Here is a 21358-nt window from a genome sequence, read left to right on the forward strand (position 1 = left end):
AGTGCATTGGCAGATCTGTAAGAAATATTACTTGCCTGCAAGTAAGAACTGGGGGATGATAAAATAGAGAAAACCATAGAAAATGAAGAAGTTAAATTGCTCTGGGGTTTTAGAATTCAAACAGATAGGCACCTGCCACATAACACCCCGGACTTAACAATTGTCAATAAGAAAGACAAAAAAGTCTGGATAGTAGATGTAGAAGTACCTGGAGACAGCAGAAGAGAAAAGAAAGAACTGGAGAAGATAACATAATTCAGAGACCCAAAAATAGTAATAGAATGACTTTGGCAAAGGCAAACAAGGGTACACCACTTGAACACCATTGGCATTGATAAATTTGCCATCAGTCAATTGCAAAAGGCAGTTTTACTGGGAACAGTTCCATTCTGTGACAATATCTGTAACACCATCAATCCACATCTGCTGATCCCAAGTTCTTGATAAGGTACTCAACAGGCAGACAAAAATGCCAAGCCTAGTCTGAACATCTGGCGTACTGTGTGATGATCAATAACAACAATAACAACAACAATACATTATCAATAATAAGTAATAATGATATTTCTTGCTAAAATAGGACATGGTCACATAGGTAACTTGAATAATATGCTAAAAGATCTGTATGCTTGAGTTTACACAAGAAACTGGAGCACAGTAAACTGGGATTGGTTCAGTATAGTGTGGAAAGCTAGCTTTTTCTGACAATGTGTTATTATTAAAGCCTGCATGTTAGATGAACTCAGGAACTGTGTTTTGTTAATCTGGATTTATGATGTAGCATGTTGTGAAGACACGAATGGGTCTTGACTTCAGAGTCATTCCCTTTCCATGTGTTGTACACTTAGTAGTTTGTCTATTTTTTCTTGTATATCTCCAGGTCCCAATTTGTGGTGTTTCCTTTGTGTAATGGATCATGTGTTCTGCCCGTCCATTCGTAGCCAGATGTCCCGGTGCTGTTAGCGCATGCCTTATCCCTTGTTCTGCCAGGAACCCCTCGAATGCTATTGCCGTGAATTGTGGTCCATTGTCGGATACAACTAAATCCGGCAATCCATGTGTTGCAAAAAGTTTCCTTAGTTGTCTAATAACAGCTTCTGTTGTGGTTGAGTGCATGATGCTTACCTCTAGCCAATTTGAGTAAGCATCTACCACTATTAACAATGTGTGTCCTTTAGTTGGTCCTGCAAAATCAATGTGTATTCTAGACCATGGTCCCCTTGGTTTTTCCCATTCATGTATAGGTGCAGAGGGGGTGTAGGTCTAGATTACTGGCATCGTTTGCACGTTGTTACCCAGTCTCCTATGTCTTTATCCATCCCTGGCCACCATACATAACTCCTAGCCAGGGATTTCATTCTTACAATACCCGGGTGACCCTCATGTAATAATTCAAGTATTTGTTTTCTTAATATGTTCGGTATGACCACCCTATCCCCCCATAGTATACATCCCTTTAAGATGCCTATTTTGAAACGGTTTAACAGTCTCGTTGCTTACAGTCTCTGGCCACCCTTTACCTACCCAATTTAAAATTCACACCAGATTTCTGTCTCTCGTGGTTTCCGTAGCAATGTCTGTTGCTGTTATGGGTAGGTATGCCAATGTCTCAATTTGAAGGGTTGATGTGGTTGGTGCAGGATCGTTGTCTAAGTCAGGTAGGGGGCAATGGCTCAGAGCATCAGCATGTGTCATGTGCTTTCCTGATCAGTGATCGAGTTGTAGTTATAGGCAGCTAGGAATTCGGACCACCTCGTCATTCGTGGTGACAGTATGTTAGGTGTAGCTTTGTTTCCTGCGAGGATTCCTAGGAGAGGTTTATGGTCTGTGACAAGTGAAAAAGTTTTTGCTATAGATATACTCATGGAAACGTTTTATTCCTGTTATTGCGGCCAATGCTTCTTTGTCTAGTTGGCTGTAATTCCACTCTGGTTTAGATAGAGTTTTTGAGTAGAATGTGATAGGTGCTTCTCTTCCATCGGGTAATACGTGGCTGAGTATAGCACCAACGCCGAATGGTGATGCATCACATGTTAGTGTTATTGGAAGGGTCTCGCTGTATTGTATTAGCACACAGTCTGATGTAAGTAAGTTTTTTATTTCCTGGAATGCTATTTCTTCTAGTCGCCCCCAGGTCCAGGTAGCTTTCTTGTCAAGCAACCTGTGCAGTGGTTCTGCTATCATTGCTTTCTGTGGCAAGAATACATTGTAAAAGTTATTAAGTCCCAAGAATGATTGCAAGTCTGTTTTATTATTGGATCAGGGAGCTTCCTTTATTGCTCTGATTTTGTTTTCAGTGGGGTGGATCCCTTCTTTGTCTATAAGGTATCCCAGGAATTCGACTTTGTCGGTGGCTAATTGGCACTTCTCTTTTTTCACTTTAAGTCCCGCCTCTTTAAACTTTTTAAAGACCTCCCTTAGGCGGTCTTTCAGTTGTCCTTTGTCCTTGGCTGATACTAATACATCGTCAAAGTATGGTACCACCCACTTTATTCCTTGCAATAGGTGTTCCATTAAACTCTGGAATACCCCTGGGGCCACACTAACTCTGAATTGCAGTCTGCTGCATTTGAATGCCCCCTTGTGTGTCACAATTGTTTGTGCTTCCGCTGTTTCTGGGTCAACTGGTAACTGTTGATAGGCTTGAGCAAGGTCCAATTTCACGAAGATTTTACCTCCCCCTATAGAATATAATAGGTGCTGTACCACTGGAACTGGGTATGCGCTTTGCTGTAGCGCGTGGTAAAGGGTTGCTTTGTAGTTCCTGCAGATACGTACTGACCCATCTGGTTTAATAGGGGTAACAATTGGGGTTTCCCACCTTGCGTGGTCTGTTGATTCTAAAACCTCCTGTGCGATAAGTTTATCTAATTGTTCATCAATTTTTGGTTTTAACGTGAAAGGAACTCACTTTGCCTTTAGTCTTATAGGGGCTATATTTGGATTTAAATTAAATGAGATAGGGGACCCCCGGTACTTGCCCAGTTCTCCGTTGAAGATGTCCTGGAATTCTTTCATCAGGTCCTCTTCCCAGTCTGTCTCGGTAATGTTGTTTATTCCGGTTACTTCGATTCCTAATGGTGCAAGCCATTCGAGTCCCAATAGGCTGGGTCGATCCCGGGTGACTATTGTGAGTGGGAGGACTTTAGTGTATTTTTTGAATTTAATTTTGAAATGTCCAGTACCTACTACAGGAATTCTGTTTCCCTGGTAGTCCTTTAGTGTGAACTTTTGTATTTCGAGTTCTCCCTTGTTTATATCAGGTATTAGTCCTTTTAGGGTATTCCATGATGCCATTGATAAATACGAGCCTGAGTCCACTTCCATCTTGCATGGCTGGCCTTCTATGGTGGCTTGTACATGTACCTTTTTTGCATTGGTTGTATTTGAGTGCCTAATGGTTACTGTTTGGTGTGTTTCCTCTTTTTTGTTTACTTCTTTTCCTTGCTTGTTTCTGTTCTCTTGACTCCAACGGCTCCCTGTTTGCTTTTCCCTCTCCCTGGGGGAGGGGGGTGTTCCATCTTTGTCTAGGGCCATAGTTATTTCTTGTTCGGCATGCCCTAATTATATATCCCCGCCATTCACAATATCTGCAAATAGCATCGAAGAAACGGCATTTGGAATGTGGATGTTTTCCTCCATACCCAGCACAACGAAATTCTGACCTTTTTTCATTTTGCTCCCATCTACCCTTTTCCGACCGGAGTTGATTTACCTCTTCTTCTTCCTCTTCGTCTTCTGATGGGGATTTGATGTCCTCATGGTATGTTGTGGTAGTGGTTTTTTGAGCTTCCTCTGGTATCTTATTGTGCGTTTGATTGGTGGCTTTTTGAATTTCCTTTGGTATTTTATTCATTTGTTGCATGGTGGCCGCCAATTTCTGTGTGGCTTCAGCTGTGGTGGCTTCTTCTATTGCCTCCTTCAGTGTTATCTTAGGTCTTGTTAGTAGTCGACCCTGTAGTGTAAGGTCCTTTAATCCCAGGACCACTCGGTCCCTCATGGCTTCATCCATGTTTAAAAATTTGCATGCTCTTCCAATGTCTCTTAGTGCTGCAACAAAATCTCCGATACTCTCGTCTTCCTTATGATTGCACCGATAAAATTCATGTCTTTTGATGAGGCATGAAACAGTTGGTGTGTAGTGAGCTCGCAGTAATTTCTCTAGGTCCGTCCATGCCATCGTCTTTACATCGGTGGGTGCCACTAATGCCTTTGCCATTTTGAATACTGCAGGACCTCAATGGGTGAGGAAAACGGCTCTCTTTCTATTTTTGGATATTTCATGGAGGTCGCTCCCTTCTAGGAACATGAGGAATTGGTTGACGTACAATTCCCAGTCCTCGGTTGTTGGGTTGAACGGTGCGGGTGGCGAGTTGTTCCCGGCCATTTCGTCTTGCTCGGTCTTCGTTGCCATGTGCTTAGCTGGGCTCCTTTGTCTCAGAATCCCACCCTCGTCACCAGTGTTGTGTCGCAGGAAAGAGACTCAGGACCCAGTTGACTTTTTCTACTCTTTATTTTCCTCTAGGATCTCAGAGTGGAGAAACCGCAGCAGCCTTTTTTGTAGCTGACTGCTCATGGCTCATGGCCAATGACGGCTCTTCAAATCTCCTGCCGCCACAGACCAACCCATCATAAGTAAGTATGCAAATATATAACAGGAAGCATGATGGATGAAGCCAGAGAGCCACAGGTGGAAATGGGCTGGAGGATATATTGTAACAGCCTCAATATATAGTGAGTAGATGAGCAGTAAATGGAATCAAAGAAATACAGAAAAGTATAAGTCTTCTATGCCATCAACCACCCAGATCCTTGCAGCCCAAACTCATAACCCTACTTCTGATGCAAGATGCTGGTACCACTCCAACCGCAAGAGAGGATCCTGAGCTGTCATCACTTTTGTCCATCCTTTAGAGCTGCTTATATACCAGGCAACAGAATAAATTAATTCCTTGAGCCACTAGCTGTTTAATGTTGAGATATGGAATCTGTCTAAGATATTTACCTTGAAGACCAGAAAGCTCTCTTTTGGCACCTTGGTACCATCAGACTCTCCAAGAGGAAGGATATCCAAACTGGAGTTCAGCAAGAGAGAAGGATCCCTATCTTATGCCCACAGAGTTCACTTCTCTCAGCCACACATTATTAGGAAGTCTCTAGACAATGGCACTTCCTCCTGTCTCCCAAGGTCATTCCCACATACTATGACAATTCTTTATGCAGTTCATATTGGGAGAGGTGCTCCTTCAAGTATATGGATCCTAACGTATTAAGGGCTTTAAGCATTACTATTCCTTTTAATGAGCCTTTAATGTCCAGGCAATCCATACATTCTTTTTTGATCAGTGTACCACCTCTTTGGAGCTCACCCTTACTATTTCATTCTGCACAAGCAGCTATTCCCAAGTTGTCCTCAAGGATATTGCTATGCGGAGCACATATGTCACCTTCTGAATTAGGAGTCAAATCTCAGTTGGAGGGATGAGTTAGTTTAACAACATGCTTAACAACTTGTGCAATACATTATCTGAGTTCAATATGAATTGATTTCATTACAATGACAGGATTCAATCCAAGGACTATGGTTCATCTGCACTACTCACTTGTAAGTTGAATTGTTCTGTCAGAGGTAAAGGGTTAAACAAAATATTAATGGAATATAGAATGGTAGAATTATTTAGAGGACAATTCACTGTGGGCATGGGTCTAACTTAAGGACCCTTAAGGGTCTAACTTAAGGACCTGCTTGTCAGAAATCTGAAATGCCATCAGAAATTGGTCTCTTACCCAAGTTTATTATAATAAAGTCTGCTGGACAAGCAGACTCCATGAAGCAATGTTTTAATTATCCTCCTTACTATTATGAAAAACTCTGCAGCTCTTCAGATTATTATACGGTAAATAACCAGTTTTCTAAAGGACAGAGCTGTTTTAATTATATGACAATGAATGCATAATTATTATGTTTGTTAGAGTGAATCACAAGACAACAGACCAGATACTGCTGCTCTGGTTAGTGCATCTTAATTACTTTTTCATTTATTTTGCATATAAAAGCTATTTGCTAATTGTCTTTGCTGTAAATATGCAAAATATAATTAGCCATTCATAATTCTTTATATGTTATCTAACTGTACATTTGTTACTGAGGAATATATATTGAAGTTTGAACATTTAATGGGTTTTTGGTGGCACGGAATATTTTGGTACTAACTTTGCTGGAAAATATTAGATGGGTGTAATGCAAGTCTTCATTTAACCCCATTTCCCATGCAAAAGAATGTTCCTTCCATTAAGAACAAAGCGTGAAAATATGATGTAAATTGAAAGCTGTTCTGTGGGTCCTCAAATTGGTATATAAATCCATTGGAAAATAAATGGAATATGAGCATATGAATCTGTTTTATAATGAGTTGGACCACCAGTCCATCTAAATATTCAATATCCTTTAAATTGAGTTTGATGAGGATCAGTGATGGGGGAGAAATTCCTTTGGTTCACATTTGGATCCTAACGTATCTAATCTCATGTTTATAAACCAACCCATACATGGATATTATTTGAACTAGGTACTTTCCGATGCAGCCATATCAAGATAATACTATGAAAAATCCGCAAAAGTAACCCAGTTTATGAAAGTAATGCTCAGGTGCATTTTAGTCAGAAAGATTATTTGTAAAAATGTGTGCACTGGACGAAAATACAGGTATGAGAGCATGAAGGGAAGCAAAGACTTTTGGGAGAAAAGTTGGTTTTTCATTTTTCCTCCCAGGACTTTCCATTATTGTTCAATAGAATGGAACATTTGGAAAAAAATTTGAAGAGTGAAAAAGCTTCCAATGAAATCTTTTCTTTTAGAATAATTGATACAAATGAGGCAAGTTACTTACATATTCTATACAAATATTTTCCTTAACTTGTCATAGACAAAATATATCATGCCTCACAGGAAAAAGAAGCACAAGAGGGTTTCTGAAAATACTTTAAAATAAATACAGTTAGAAAACATAATTGTCTGACTAACTTATAATTTTACATTGAATAAATAAAACAGATATCCTATTTAAGCTACAACTCAGAGTTGATTGACTATTGAAGTAGTATGTAAGCCTATTAAAACAAGCAAATAAATAGATTGGTAAAGAGTGACATCAAAATGAATAGATTTCATTTCTCCCCAAAAATGCTTTATCCTTTTTCCATGGAGAATAAATTAAATATATTTTCCCAACCAATGGCTTCAACATTTGCAAAAAATAAAAAATAAAAAAAAAATTGATCGGTCTAGGCAAAACTTGAAACCATGAAGCATATGGTTGGTGACATAAAACTATATAAAGAGTTTTATGTGATTTTTTTTAGAAAAATCATGAATAAATATGGGAATTAGATGAACCAAGCTAAAATTATATTAGACAACAGCAGGACTATAAGGCTCTGACATTGCCTGGTGAGAGAAAGTTGATCTTTATATTTAAAAAAATAGAATGAGTAATACTTAAGTATAAAATTAAGTAAAATTACACCTACTGCTATTTATGAAACTAACGTGGTATACAGCAATCAACCCTGTAATTAAAATATAATAACAGTCTATGGGGAGACCAATTTCAATGACTGAAATCTATCCCAAAATTTGTAGTTAATATATTTATTGAATAATTTAAACAAAGCAAGAAGAATATTAATTGCATGCCATTACCAGAATGAATTGTGATCGTAGCTTGAATTACAAAGAAACATTTACATTTCCAAATTCAGTTAAAGAATATATTTTGTAGGGATGAAATAAAAGAAATCCAAGCATGAATATTTTCATAGAAACATAGAAAACTGATGACAGAAAAAGACCAAGTGGTCCATTGAATTTGCCCTTTGAGTTTTTAGGTTTTTTTCTTTTTTAATTAATTAATTAATTATTTTTAATTATTATTATTTTATTTTTTATTTTTGTTGGATGATGGACATGTGTTTATCTCAAGTATGTCTAAGTTCAGTTACTGATGATTGACCCACTACCCCTGCTAGGAAGTTGATTCCAAGCTTCCACTACTCTTTCTTTTCTTTCTTTTTCTTTTTCCTCTTTTTCCTTGCTGTTTTCTTCCTTACATTTTTACTGTCCTCAGCTGATTTCTTGACTTAACAAAACTGGAATTCTCAAAACCTTATTTTTACATTTTTGGAAATGAAAGAGAGTAATAATATTTTATCATGTTTTCAATAATGTCAGTAAATTATGCAATGTATCTAATCAATACCAGTCAATATATCTTTTGCAATGTTAACTGAAACATTTATTTATTTTATTTATTTATTTGATTTGTCAATCGCTTACAAGATAACAGGTATAAGTATAAACATGAGTAAGAATACAGGAAATAGGTACGAATAAATGGGGATAATAGGACAGGGACGGTAGGCACGTTGGTGCACTTTTGCACGCTCCTTACAGACCTCTTAGGAATGGGGTGAGGTCAATAGTGGATAGTTTGAGGTTAAAGGGATGGGGGTTATATCACCACATATGCCAATATGGGACAAAGTGTGATGTATCTATGGTAACCACTTTGTTGGGTGCTGTTGGGGGTTAAGCTTATGAAGTTGTGGATAATAAACCATGTAGAGATGAGGGTTAGCACCTATATGCTCAAACCTTTTCCTTCTTGGTTTGATTGAATCAGCCAAGGGGTAAATGTCCCCCCATGATAAGACTAACAATTTTCTTGCAGGACAGATATATCTCTGCCTGCCTAGGGAGACAGTAATAAGACCATTATCAAAGAATAATTCTTTGATTTGGAGAGCCTAAGAAACTTCTAGCTGATTTCAAATGTACAATTTCTGGCGACATTAATTTAAAAAGTAATGACTTGCCAAGTCCAGCATTTGATTATTAGTTATTTGGGGTCATTTCAGTTGGGCTTTTGGCTCAATTGGCTACTCTTGGCAGTATTTTTTGTAGACTGTCAATATAATCAACAATGATATTCTTCTGGACAATATAATGGTTCTGACCTTGTGAGGGCTACGAGATTATTGTTTGGCACTTGTTGCTAGCTTGTGCATTCCATAGAATTCCATATTGCCTCCTCTGCTGTTCAATAACTACATGAAACCACAGATAAGACCTTGTTAAAGATAACACCACTTTCCAATACCTGTTTGCTAAGCATATGGGACATGACATTTTTATGTTGTTGTAACATATGAAGGATTGCTTAATTTTCAGGAGCGGTTAAGTATTTCCTAAACAAAGTCTCTTTGAGTGAGTTAATACATTTTTTTTATCAGATTTTAGCTTATTGTGTTTTAATTTTTTCATTGTTCCTTGAGTGATCTCTGGGGAAATAGTAGAATATAAATCAACTACATATCACAAAATGCTGTAAGCATCGAGTAAGAACAGTTAGATAGTAGTTGTCATAGTGAATTACCCTGTTTCTCCAACAATACGGCCTCCCCCAATAGGAAGTCCCAGCATGTTTTATAGGCATGAAATGAAATTAAACCCCTCCCCCCAAATTAAGGCCTATATTAAAACATGCGAAATGTGGGGGAAATGGCGGGGGGACTTGCTGTTAGGAAGTACTTTTGTTGCACACCCGGATATGGTGCTGCCTGCATTGACCCTGATACAAAGTGCCCCACCAACGCCGAGGTCAACATCCAAGCCATCGCCGCCCGCCTGCCCGAAGATGCAAGGGGGGGAATTAAGTCACCCCCGAAAAGACGGCCTAGCCATTTTTTCGGGACTCAAAAAAAAATAAGACCCGGCCCTATTATATGAGAAACACGGTAATTAAAGTAGAAGTGAGCAACTTGCAGTAGCACAGCTGTTGATTGATTGAGTCCTTGTACCCTGGTGTGGTTGTATGTGGAGACAAGTCTGTGCTCAACTGCATCAATAAACTTTATCTCTTATTAACATGAAATTTGCATTTTCTAATTTATAGGTAGAGTTGCACACTTAGAAATAATTACTGTAATTTAACTGGAAATGCAGTAATTTCATTATAGCAGAGAAGATAGTGCTTTGTGCCTATACACTCTCTGCTGTCCAGATACTGCTAAACATTGGTGGTCACAGCTTCATAGCTTACATACTTGTCCTTTCAATTGCTTAGTTTTTAAAGCATATTTCATTCAATAGCCATATAATAGAAGATTGACTTCTCCTGCAGAACAGAAGTAGGACATAAAGACAAACTGCCCTGAACACAATTTTTTTTTAGTTGTATGGAAGGTAAAGAGAAAATTTACAGTTGAAAATAGTGCTGAGTCAATATTAATAACCAATACTAACAACCCACTAATCCATTCTGACTGAAGATTAGTTCTCGTATAATATCATCCCTAATAACTGAAGAATACTACCAATGTCACTTTGGGGAGTGGTGAGGACATGAGGATGCATATTGTCTTCCAATGTTAATTTTTTCTCCCTTGAAATATTATCTCATATTTCTAGGGTCATATGCAAAACAATTCCAGTTAATACTATGTAGTTATCTACTGTGATTTTTTCATTCTTATCTTTCAGGCCTATTCATCATCACCTTCATCAAACGAAGTCATCATTTATTCCAGTATAAGAAATTCTTCTTGTAGCTGCTTCTAGGCTCCTTTACCTTGTTTTGTCTTCACCAAATAACAACATTTCCTTTTCTCACCAATTATCTGCAAAAACCAAGTTTCATTGGATTATTTTATCATGTACAGCGATTAAATAAGATGCAGATTTGACTGTAACATAGTCAAAGTTCAGTCATGTTCTCTCTTGGATCCAAAGGTCTTCAACATTTTTATAAATGATCTTTTTATTGATCAGATGCCATCATGTTGTATCAACTTTTAATGGCCACTTAGATAAGATATCTTTAGGATGAATAACATTCAACCTGGTCCTTCAGATCTTCCAATGGTGCACTCATCACTCCAGTAATTGAATCCAATCATCTTGCTCCTGGTTGTCTTCTTTTTCTTGTTCTTTCCACATTACCAAGCATTATAGATTTCTCAAAATAGCTAGATCTTCCCCAACACCAACATTCAAAGGTGTCAATATCCTGCTTCTTCAGAATTTAAGTTCTACTTTCATAGTGTCACACAGAGAACTGTTGCTTGCATAATCCTGATCTTTGCATTTAAAAATCTTAAAAAGGGGAAGCTACCCACTTCAACATCCTAACAGGAAGAAGTTATCCATCACTTTGGATAACACATCTTTCTTGTCTGTCCTAATTTGGTCTTCATTATACTCAGTCCCATTTTTTACTCCGTTCCTTGACTTTCATTACTAGAACTTTCTAGATTATTTTCATTTTCAGCTGCCATTAGAATAATGCAGGCTGTGTACTGCTTCAGGGCATATGATACCTGGCTCAGAAGCAATATTTGTAGGAAGATCTAGGTCCTAATTGACCACAGATTAAGCTTGAGCTAGCAGTGTGTTGAAGTTGTCAAACAAGCCAATGTTGAACTACATCAACAGAGGTATAATGTCAAGGTGAGGGGAAGTGATAGATCTACTTAATATGGTACTTGGTCATTTAGTCCCTGGAATATGGTGTCCAGTTTCAGTTGCACAATATAACAAGAATGCTGAAGAACTGGAAAGAATGCAAAGAAGAGTAACAAAGATGGTGAGGAATTGGAAGAATGGTTAAAAGAGCTGGGTATGCATAGCCTAAAGGATAAAAACCTAAGAGTAGATATGACGCTAGTCTTCCAATGCTAGAAGGATGCCATGAGGAAAAGATTGTGGATTTATCCTCCATGGTGCCCAAGAGTAGAACAAGAACCAGTGGTGGAAGAGAGACACAGAGAGATTAAAACTCAAAGTAAGGAGGAATTTCCTGATGGAACAACTTGGTCTAATGATTTGATTGCTGCAACCCTTTTTGTTTTCTCCATTCTTAGCATGGTTAAAGAACTGAGGTTGACTAGAAGGAGATGTTACATTTTGCACCATCTCTAAAAAACATCTTTCTTACTAATTAGTAGTCGGAAAGGTCTTTAGATATATTTTACCTTGTTATTATATTCATTAGAGAGAGAGATTAGCTGCTGAAAAAAAAGGTTGTGTATGCATATTGTCTTCCAATGTTAATTTTTTCTCCCTTGAAATATTATCTCATATTTCTAGGGTCATATGCAAAACAATTCCAGTTAATACTATGTAGTTATCTACTGTGATTTTTTCATTCTTATCTTTCAGGCCTATTCATCATCACCTTCATCAAACGAAGTCATCATTTATTCCAGTATAAGAAATTCTTCTTGTAGCTGCTTCTAGGCTCCTTTACCTTGTTTTGTCTTCACCAAATAACAACATTTCCTTTTCTCACCAATTATCTGCAAAAACCAAGTTTCATTGGATTATTTTATCATGTACAGCGATTAAATAAGATGCAGATTTGACTGTAACATAGTCAAAGTTCAGTCATGTTCTCTCTTGGATCCAAAGGTCTTCAACATTTTTATAAATGATCTTTTTATTGATCAGATGCCATCATGTTGTATCAACTTTTAATGGCCACTTAGATAAGATATCTTTAGGATGAATAACATTCAACCTGGTCCTTCAGATCTTCCAATGGTGCACTCATCACTCCAGTAATTGAATCCAATCATCTTGCTCCTGGTTGTCTTCTTTTTCTTGTTCTTTCCACATTACCAAGCATTATAGATTTCTCAAAATAGCTAGATCTTCCCCAACACCAACATTCAAAGGTGTCAATATCCTGCTTCTTCAGAATTTAAGTTCTACTTTCATAGTGTCACACAGAGAACTGTTGCTTGCATAATCCTGATCTTTGCATTTAAAAATCTTAAAAAGGGGAAGCTACCCACTTCAACATCCTAACAGGAAGAAGTTATCCATCACTTTGGATAACACATCTTTCTTGTCTGTCCTAATTTGGTCTTCATTATACTCAGTCCCATTTTTTACTCTGTTCCTTGACTTTCATTACTAGAACTTTCTAGATTATTTTCATTTTCAGCTGCCATTAGAATAATGCAGGCTGTGTACTGCTTCAGGGCATATGATACCTGGCTCAGAAGCAATATTTGTAGGAAGATCTAGGTCCTAATTGACCACAGATTAAGCTTGAGCTAGCAGTGTGTTGAAGTTGTCAAACAAGCCAATGTTGAACTACATCAACAGAGGTATAATGTCAAGGTGAGGGGAAGTGATAGATCTACTTAATATGGTACTTGGTCATTTAGTCCCTGGAATATGGTGTCCAGTTTCAGTTGCACAATATAACAAGAATGCTGAAGAACTGGAAAGAATGCAAAGAAGAGTAACAAAGATGGTGAGGAATTGGAAGAATGGTTAAAAGAGCTGGGTATGCATAGCCTAAAGGATAAAAATCTAAGAGTAGATATGACACTAGTCTTCCAATGCTAGAAGGATGCCATGAGGAAAAGATTGTGGATTTATCCTCCATGGTGCCCAAGAGTAGAACAAGAACCAGTGGTGGAAGAGAGACACAGAGAGATTAAAACTCAAAGTAAGGAGGAATTTCCTGATGGAACAACTTGGTCTAATGATTTGATTGCTGCAACCCTTTTTGTTTTCTCCATTCTTAGCATGGTTAAAGAACTGAGGTTGACTAGAAGGAGATGTTACATTTTGCACCATCTCTAAAAAACATCTTTCTTACTAATTAGTAGTCGGAAAGGTCTTTAGATATATTTTACCTTGTTATTATATTCATTAGAGAGAGAGATTAGCTGCTGAAAAAAAAGGTTGTGTATTCCCCAACATAGCATTAAAATACAGATCTCAAGAACCTTGCTAGATAATTATATATTATCTTTTTTTACTTATCCCCACAATATATTGCCAGTTTGTTCTAGTGATGTGTGTTACATTAGACATTTTTCTCCCCCACCACTCCCCCATTCCTGCTTTCCCTCCACCTCACTCCTCATCTCAAACATTTGATTTACTATCCAGTTGTACTGTTAATCCCATGTCATGACACCACTATTCACTTCTGCTTTTCAGCTGAAAGCAGCTTCCTACAAAGATAATACTAGGTAAAATCCATTGTATGGGGAAGAGTATCTTGAATGTGGCTATCATATCGAAAAGAAAACAGACATTTGCTCTCTTCACCCTCTAGACATTCTTCAATACTTCCTTTAATGATGGAGTCAAAAAGAATAGCCACTAAGACTACATTGTAGGTTTGTTTCTCTCCCTCCCCATATTCTCCACTCACCCCCTCTCCATTTCCCTGCAACATAATCCTGCTCTGTAATACTACAATTGTTCCTATTTACATTGGGTAAATCTTTTTCAAGTAACGTATATAAAAACAAAATGAGGGAAGGATATGAATGAGAAGGAAGGTATCTAATGTGTCTTACTAAATTATGACATGAATGAATCCTATAAATTCCTACATACCAATAAATAGAAAAAAAGATAAAATAATGCTCTGTAGAGGTGTTATTTAATTAATCAAAATCCTAAAGCACAAGACCTGATATACAAGAAGGGGAAGGGGAAAGGGAAAGGGAAGAGAAAGGGAAAGGGAAAGGGAAGGGGAAGGGAATGAATTAGAGGTAAATCTTTTTCACTAATACTACTTTTAAACAGGAAACAATAACCTCTGTAAACAGAATTGAGCCCACTCAAAAGCGAGAGAAGTAGTATCTGATTACTTGGGGAACAAGTGCATAATGTAGTAATTAGAAATACCATTCAGTCATAATACTATGTCATATAGAGGGCAGGACATACATAGAATAAACAATGCTACAACAATTGGAATTCAAGAAATAGATGTTGGGATGTGTTGCAGTGTTCTGGATTCAGCCTCTAAAGAAAACCCACAGAAGTATATAAGTAACATCTTTTTACAGTGAACCTTCCTGGGTCATACACTGAAAAGCAACTTCTGGAGATTGCACCTGAAAATATCACACAGCCTTCCATCCACTGCAAGATATGCATTCCTCAAACCCAAAATTCAGAAAAGAGAGATATGCAGCCTCTCCTAAATACTCTTCTAAAACCTTTCTTTGTTACTGGGTATGAATAACTTTAATTGGAGAAAAGGAAGATAACTGATTAGAAAAGGAACTAAGCCTCTGTTTTCAGAGGGGTCACACTGTGATATGGCAGCATATTATAAATAAATAAGTTCTAATTGTGCCTATTCATCTGAATTCCAGAAAATAATACAATTCTGTGATAAAAAATAAAAATAAAAAGGTGAAACTTCCATTCTCTCTCTCTGTGTGTGAGCGTATGTATCATGAAGTATATTCATTTTTGCAACATTTATGGTTTTCCATCATCATGGGGATTTTTAACTATCTACAGTGTTAAGTCAAAATTAATTTAAAATAAAACAATTTGAAATATTTAGATTCTTTTTTAAAAAAATATTTTTTCTAGATAGTTAAATGAATTGAAACAGATCAATCTCCAATTTTTACAGGCATCAATTGACACATTAGAAACACTGGGTAGTATATTTTTTCCAGTTAATCAAACAATCTCATAATTTACTGAATATATCAAAAAATGACAGTATAGCACATTTATGATTATCAAACAAAATGAATAATTAGCACGCAGTAACCAATTGTCTTCAGTTTCAACCACTTTTATGGCAATAAAAGTCCATGGATATCATAATAGCACCCGACAACGATTCCAATATGAACTCAAATGTAGGAGGGAAGAAAGGACATGAGACATCTGAGTAGAAGAAGGGGGAAAAAATCCATCTGTAACAATTCAGTGTAAAGGTTTAGAATACTATATCTTAATCCAGTTAATAAGAAAGCCATTTTTAATCAAAACCTGTTCCACAAATTTCAGCTGCACTTTTTCAATGTCTAACAATTCCAATTTTTCTGTATGTGTATCAAAAACATAATCAATAATATAGCATGGTCTGTACTTTTTTGCCCTTAGATTGTTCAATATAAAAAGTCAAGGGTAGTATCATTTGCATGCTGCATGTCAGGATTGCTCTCCAAAATTTTACATAAACATTCAACAACAAAATTGAGTGATAATTTGCATTGTCAGTGGACTCTGTCTCAATCTTCAGTATCATAATTATATAGGCTTCATTAAAGGAAGCTGGTGGAATTTCATTCAGAAAAACATCATTATAACCCTGAAATAACAAAGGAGCCAAAAATCAATATGTGTCTTGTCCTATACGACTGAATTTAAAAACCGTCAAGGCCAGGAGCTTTTGATATTTCCATAGATTTAATAGCCCCTGTTATTTCACATAGAGATAAAGATGCAGCTAAATAAACAAGTTGATTGTGTGTAATCCTTTAGTCCTGCTTTATTTGACAAGAAGGCTCAGCACATGAGACCTACATTCTAGTCAAGTGTAAATCGGTATAAATGTGTCCCATTTTATTAACCATTTGTAGCACAGATTTTTTTTGGTCTTCAAGATCTCTCCACAAAAAGTTTAATGCATGAGACATTTTTTTACTATGAAAGGAAAGACAAAGGCAAAAGTCTTGGTCACTCCAGACATTTAAAAAAGTAAATTAGAAGCAAAAAGTGACACAGCCAAATTTCTTTTCTGCTAATCCTTGTCCAGCCATAAATCCTTTGGGATTGAACACTCAATTTTATTTGTAATATGATACATAATGAAATTTGTTTTGAGATGAGAGTGTCTACTTTCGCTCAGGTAACTTCAAGAGTTGGTGGCAAACGTGAGATCTGAATTGTATTTTCTTGGCTCCTGACATCAACTTTTAGAAGCTGAAAAGGTTTAGTTTTCATTGTTATATTCCAAATGCCTGAAGCAAGAAGATATCATCCAGACTCCTATATTTAACAGGTATAAAATGTGAGTTATAGAATTAAAACCTGCTTATTAATTGAGTTTCACAAAGATTTGGTGTTTTTTTTTAATGTCAGGAAGCAGATTACACAAGGGATCTCTGAATTTTCCCTTGCTTTTAAAAAGAAGCACATTATTACCTTCTTTAAAAATTAACCAACACAAATCTCAAACACACACATCCACACACACAATATTTATATACAATTCCTTCCTTTTTAAAAATAATCTGTGATGATAGGGTAATAAAAGTTTACCTGCATAATGTGATATTAATAAAATGATTCAGGGTAAAACTGATAAGAATGTTAATATAAAGTGGGCTAATATGGTGATAATTGAAACAAGTATTATCTTAGTAACTTACTAATTGACAAATGAGAATCTTTTAAATTTATATTGTTCTCTAAAATTTGCTTATTACTTCCTGCAGTTTTTACAAAGGGCTTCAGAATCATATTTGGGGGGGCACATTAATTTCTAGGGGTGTCCCAGAGATATTTTCAAGGTTTTTATGTAATATTTATCATTATCAATATTTATTAAATGTGTATGCCACCCAACTGTCAGTGATTCACAAGAATGAAGTCAATAAAAGATAAAGACCAAGATGAAGCAAGGAGTTTTATTCTCCCTCAAAAGAGGCTTAGATGAAGAGCCAAATCTTCACACCTCTTCTAAATAAGATGATATTATACATTAGATTATGAAAATATGATACAGATGTGAGACAGCCAGTTTGGTGTGGTATTTAAGACATCAGATTGAAACAAAAACCAAAACCAAGAGAGGGTAAGTTCTACTAGTCCCATTGGACCTCCTTAGGCCAGTCATTCTCTCTCAGCCCTAGGGAGCAGGCAATGGCAAACCACTTCCAAAAAAACGTTACCAAGAAAACTGCAGGAACTAGTCCAGGCAATCCCCCATTCACAAAAAAGGATATACATTTCACGAGGATTGAAAAACTGGTTAAAACCCCAGGTTGTTGACTGCTCAGAAATTACAAAGATAGATCATGGAAATGAACAATAGAAATAAATAATGAATGGACTAGTGTTATTGGACTAGCTTTATGGACTAGTGAATGAATGGACTAGTGTTATTGGACTAGCTTTTAGTTATTTATCATCCCACTTTGAGTTGATCTGTCAGAGATTTCTCATCTCTTTTCTAGATGGACATCACCATGCTTAGCTGTAGAACTTTGACAAGGTCTGCTCCATCTTATCCCATGTTAGAACTTTCTATGTAATTAATTCTACCCCCCCAAAAAAACATATTATTTTTAAAAACAAATAGTGGCTTTAGTTTTGCTATTTTGAATGTTATAAAGCTTTTGTAGTTGAAAATGGCTATTTTTATAAGAATCAGCACGACAACATCTAAAACTTTTATAACAACCAACGAAACAATACCTAATGCTGTATTCTACAATGTGCAACCAGATACTCAGCTCAGGCAGAACGTAAGGATGGCTTTTCAAGAATTATTATATAAGACACAATTTTTTAAAAAAAATCTTCTAACTCTTCTAATAGCTAGATTTTAAACCATAATAGGAAGGTTTTGAGATAAGTCTATGATAAGCAAAATATTAACTTTTTACCATTCCAAATTTCTTGTAGCAGTTTGTCACTAGTATGTTTCGTGTTATAATTTTTTAAGAGATACGAGATTTTATTATTTTAATAGCCATGATATGTATGTTTTATAGAGAGTTTATAGCTTTGAATATGTATAATGTATTGTTATTTTATATGCTACACTACATTTAATACTTATTTCTGCATAGGAAAGCATAATGTTGTGCTGCACTGTATGTATATTAATTAATACATCTGTGATGAAGATAGGAAATCAACACCAGAATCTGAGCACTATTGCACAAAAGGGAAAAAAGGAGGAAAAAGTTCTATGGCCAAGTAAATACAAATTAGTGAACTGTGTATTTCTCTCACTACCCGACTCCTCCAATTCTCCAAGAGTGAAATCAAAGGAAGAATTGAGTCTCAAAGAAACACATTTTGATTCGTTTATATATTTTTCTAGATTGTTTTTAATGGCTGGCTTGTTTTACCAACTTTATTCAGCTTTTTTTCAAAACATCACCTGCTCCCATTTGTTTTGTTTTGTATTCTTCTGTATTAATGAGATGTATCTTATAAAAACATTAGCGTGTGGAATTTTAAAACTTTTTCAGGAATGGATTAAAATTCCCTTAATAAATTGTAGGAATGGATTAAAATTCCCTTAATAAATTGTACTATTTCGAATCTTTCTTTGATAGCTAACCATTATTAACCCCTATCTGTGCACTCCATCAACTATTTTCCAATCATGTATTCTTCAGTAAATGCTATACAACACAAATCTCAGAACCATATAACCACCTAAATGATTGGTACCCAACTGTTATCCCCCAGAGCTCTATTTATTTATTTATCTTCCTGTTTATTTATTTGTTTTTAAATAAAGCAAGCACTTCATCTCATGTGTACTTGTGTATTCGTGTTTTTGAGGATCAGTGGTAAAACAAAACTCTATTTCACCAGCCACCCACTGGTCAAAACTGCCCGCTTGAAATTCCATCATCAGCAGAAGTAGCTGCAACTCAACCAAACAATCTCTCACAAAACATCTGCAACCAACTGACCCTGGCCTTAACCTTTAAATCTATCTTTTCATATTCATCTCAAAAGACCTTGTCAATGGCCAAGGAGATTCAAGAAAGGGATTCTTCAACGCACACACATGCACACAGACACACAAAAAGATACAGAGGAAATTCAACCCAGATTAGGTGGCAAGAGATAATGCGGCTTGCTCATTTTTATTCTGCTGCTCAAAGTGGAGTTGAATTCATTTTCACTTTATCTTTATTCATGTTATTTAAACATAACATTCATTAGGACTGCAAACTGCAACAGATAGTAGAGAACAAAACTCATTGCTCAAATTAGTGGGCATCTGCACCCCCACTATAGTTGACCATTGCAGAGTTTGGATAGTAAGTACCCTTCTTCTTTTCCTAGTTTCTATTTCAAAGTCAGTTCAACAATTTTCAAAAGTGATTGCCTAAAGCAAGTTTTCTTAACCTTGGCAACTTTCAGGTAGGTAAGACTTCAGCTGCCAGAATTCCCCAGCTGGCATGGCTGACATGGAACTGCCATGGCTGACGAGGGAATTCTGGGAGTTGAAGTCCATTTGTCTTAGTCACCAAGACTGAGAAATGCTGGCCTGATGTCAAAAGATTTCTAATAATATTTTTAATTTAAAAGAAAGATCATGAGCAAAAGCTAAATGTTTTTTAAGGGGAAAATAAAAACTCATGAGGGGCAACTGGATACCACATGATAGGCAACTGTGTATCACAATCATTTATCTATAACCACAGATTAAAGAATCATTTTAAAAATGAATATTCTTCTGCATAGATATCTCCACATGAATTCAGTAGTTAAGGTCATAATGTATGCCAAAGGGAAATTTCAAGAAATATTTTTCATAAATATGTGCACTAAACATTTCACATGGTTAAATTAAGTCCTACTGGTATCATCAGAAATGTCACAATTGTGACATAGTTTTTTTAAAAAAATTCAGCTTCCATTGGGGATCTTTTATCACCATTCATCATCAATCATTTGGAGAGAAAAAATCCCACAAACAATACCACTTTGTATGGGAATTAACTGAGCAAGTAGTGTCTAACCTCAGCAACTTTAAAACTTGTGGACTTCAATTCCCAGAATTCCCCAAGCTGAGGAATTCTGGGAATTGAAGTCCACAAGTCTTAAAGTTGCCAAGGTTGGACACTCCTTGTCAGAATCTTTCATGACTCAGGAGCTGGATCTCTGAGGGCATATTTGTCTGGGCGTTCAGATAGAGAGGAGGATACTCCTGCTAATCATTTACACCTGAGTTTTTCCTCCATGGTTTCTAGGCAGGGAAACATATTCCCTCAGGAGTGTGCCATGGCCTCCACTCTCTTTTCCTTTAGAAAGCAGTCAAGTTGTACCACTTTCACCAATGGTTGAATTGTTAATTCATGTTTGCCTTGGTTTTAATTAGGTCTTTGAACTGTACCTTTTTGTGCTCCGCATTTTCTCCATGTCCTGAATGCTGAAACTGAGTAAAAACAACAACAACCCAGAATATACTTAGTAAGAATTCTGTATGTTTTTTAAAAAAATGATGTCCCAGTTGCTAGCCAACAGGCACTTGATCAAAAATGAGAACTACATTAATTTAGTTATCTACATTGTGCGGCTGATATTTTTTCTACTTCCCATTAGAATCATGCTTTAAGTTGCAGTGTACAGGCATAGTGTGCTGTGTGTGTATATACCGTATGTATATACACATGTTACCAGACTAAAAAAAAATGAGAAAAATTCACAAACATTTAAAAATACCCGTACCACTTCTTCAGAAACTGAGGAAATAATAGTTCTTCCCTATTCAGGATGCATTTTTGATGCTCTCATTTTGACAGAGAAAAATATACATTT

At 36.4% G+C, this 21358-nt stretch overlaps 1 long non-coding RNA gene across 2 annotated transcripts in view; it reads left to right on the forward strand.

Moving 5' to 3' along the window:
* Positions 1-21358, forward strand: part of LOC148133497 (uncharacterized) — a 124705-nt gene that overhangs the window by 100251 nt on the left and 3096 nt on the right. Inside the window, exon 3 of one of the 2 annotated variants that reach the window (XR_015746898.1) lies at positions 4526-4635. This is a non-coding gene — a long non-coding RNA (uncharacterized LOC148133497). Of the gene's footprint in view, positions 1-4525; positions 9745-21358 lie in introns of those variants that run through there. The other variant, XR_015746897.1, reaches the window with a different exon arrangement.

The sequence above is a fragment of the Notechis scutatus genome, chromosome 1 (assembly GCF_049901735.1).
Source record: "Notechis scutatus isolate UNSWTSFEM ecotype Mainland chromosome 1, rNotScu1.2, whole genome shotgun sequence".
Taxonomy (NCBI): domain Eukaryota; kingdom Metazoa; phylum Chordata; class Lepidosauria; order Squamata; family Elapidae; genus Notechis; species Notechis scutatus.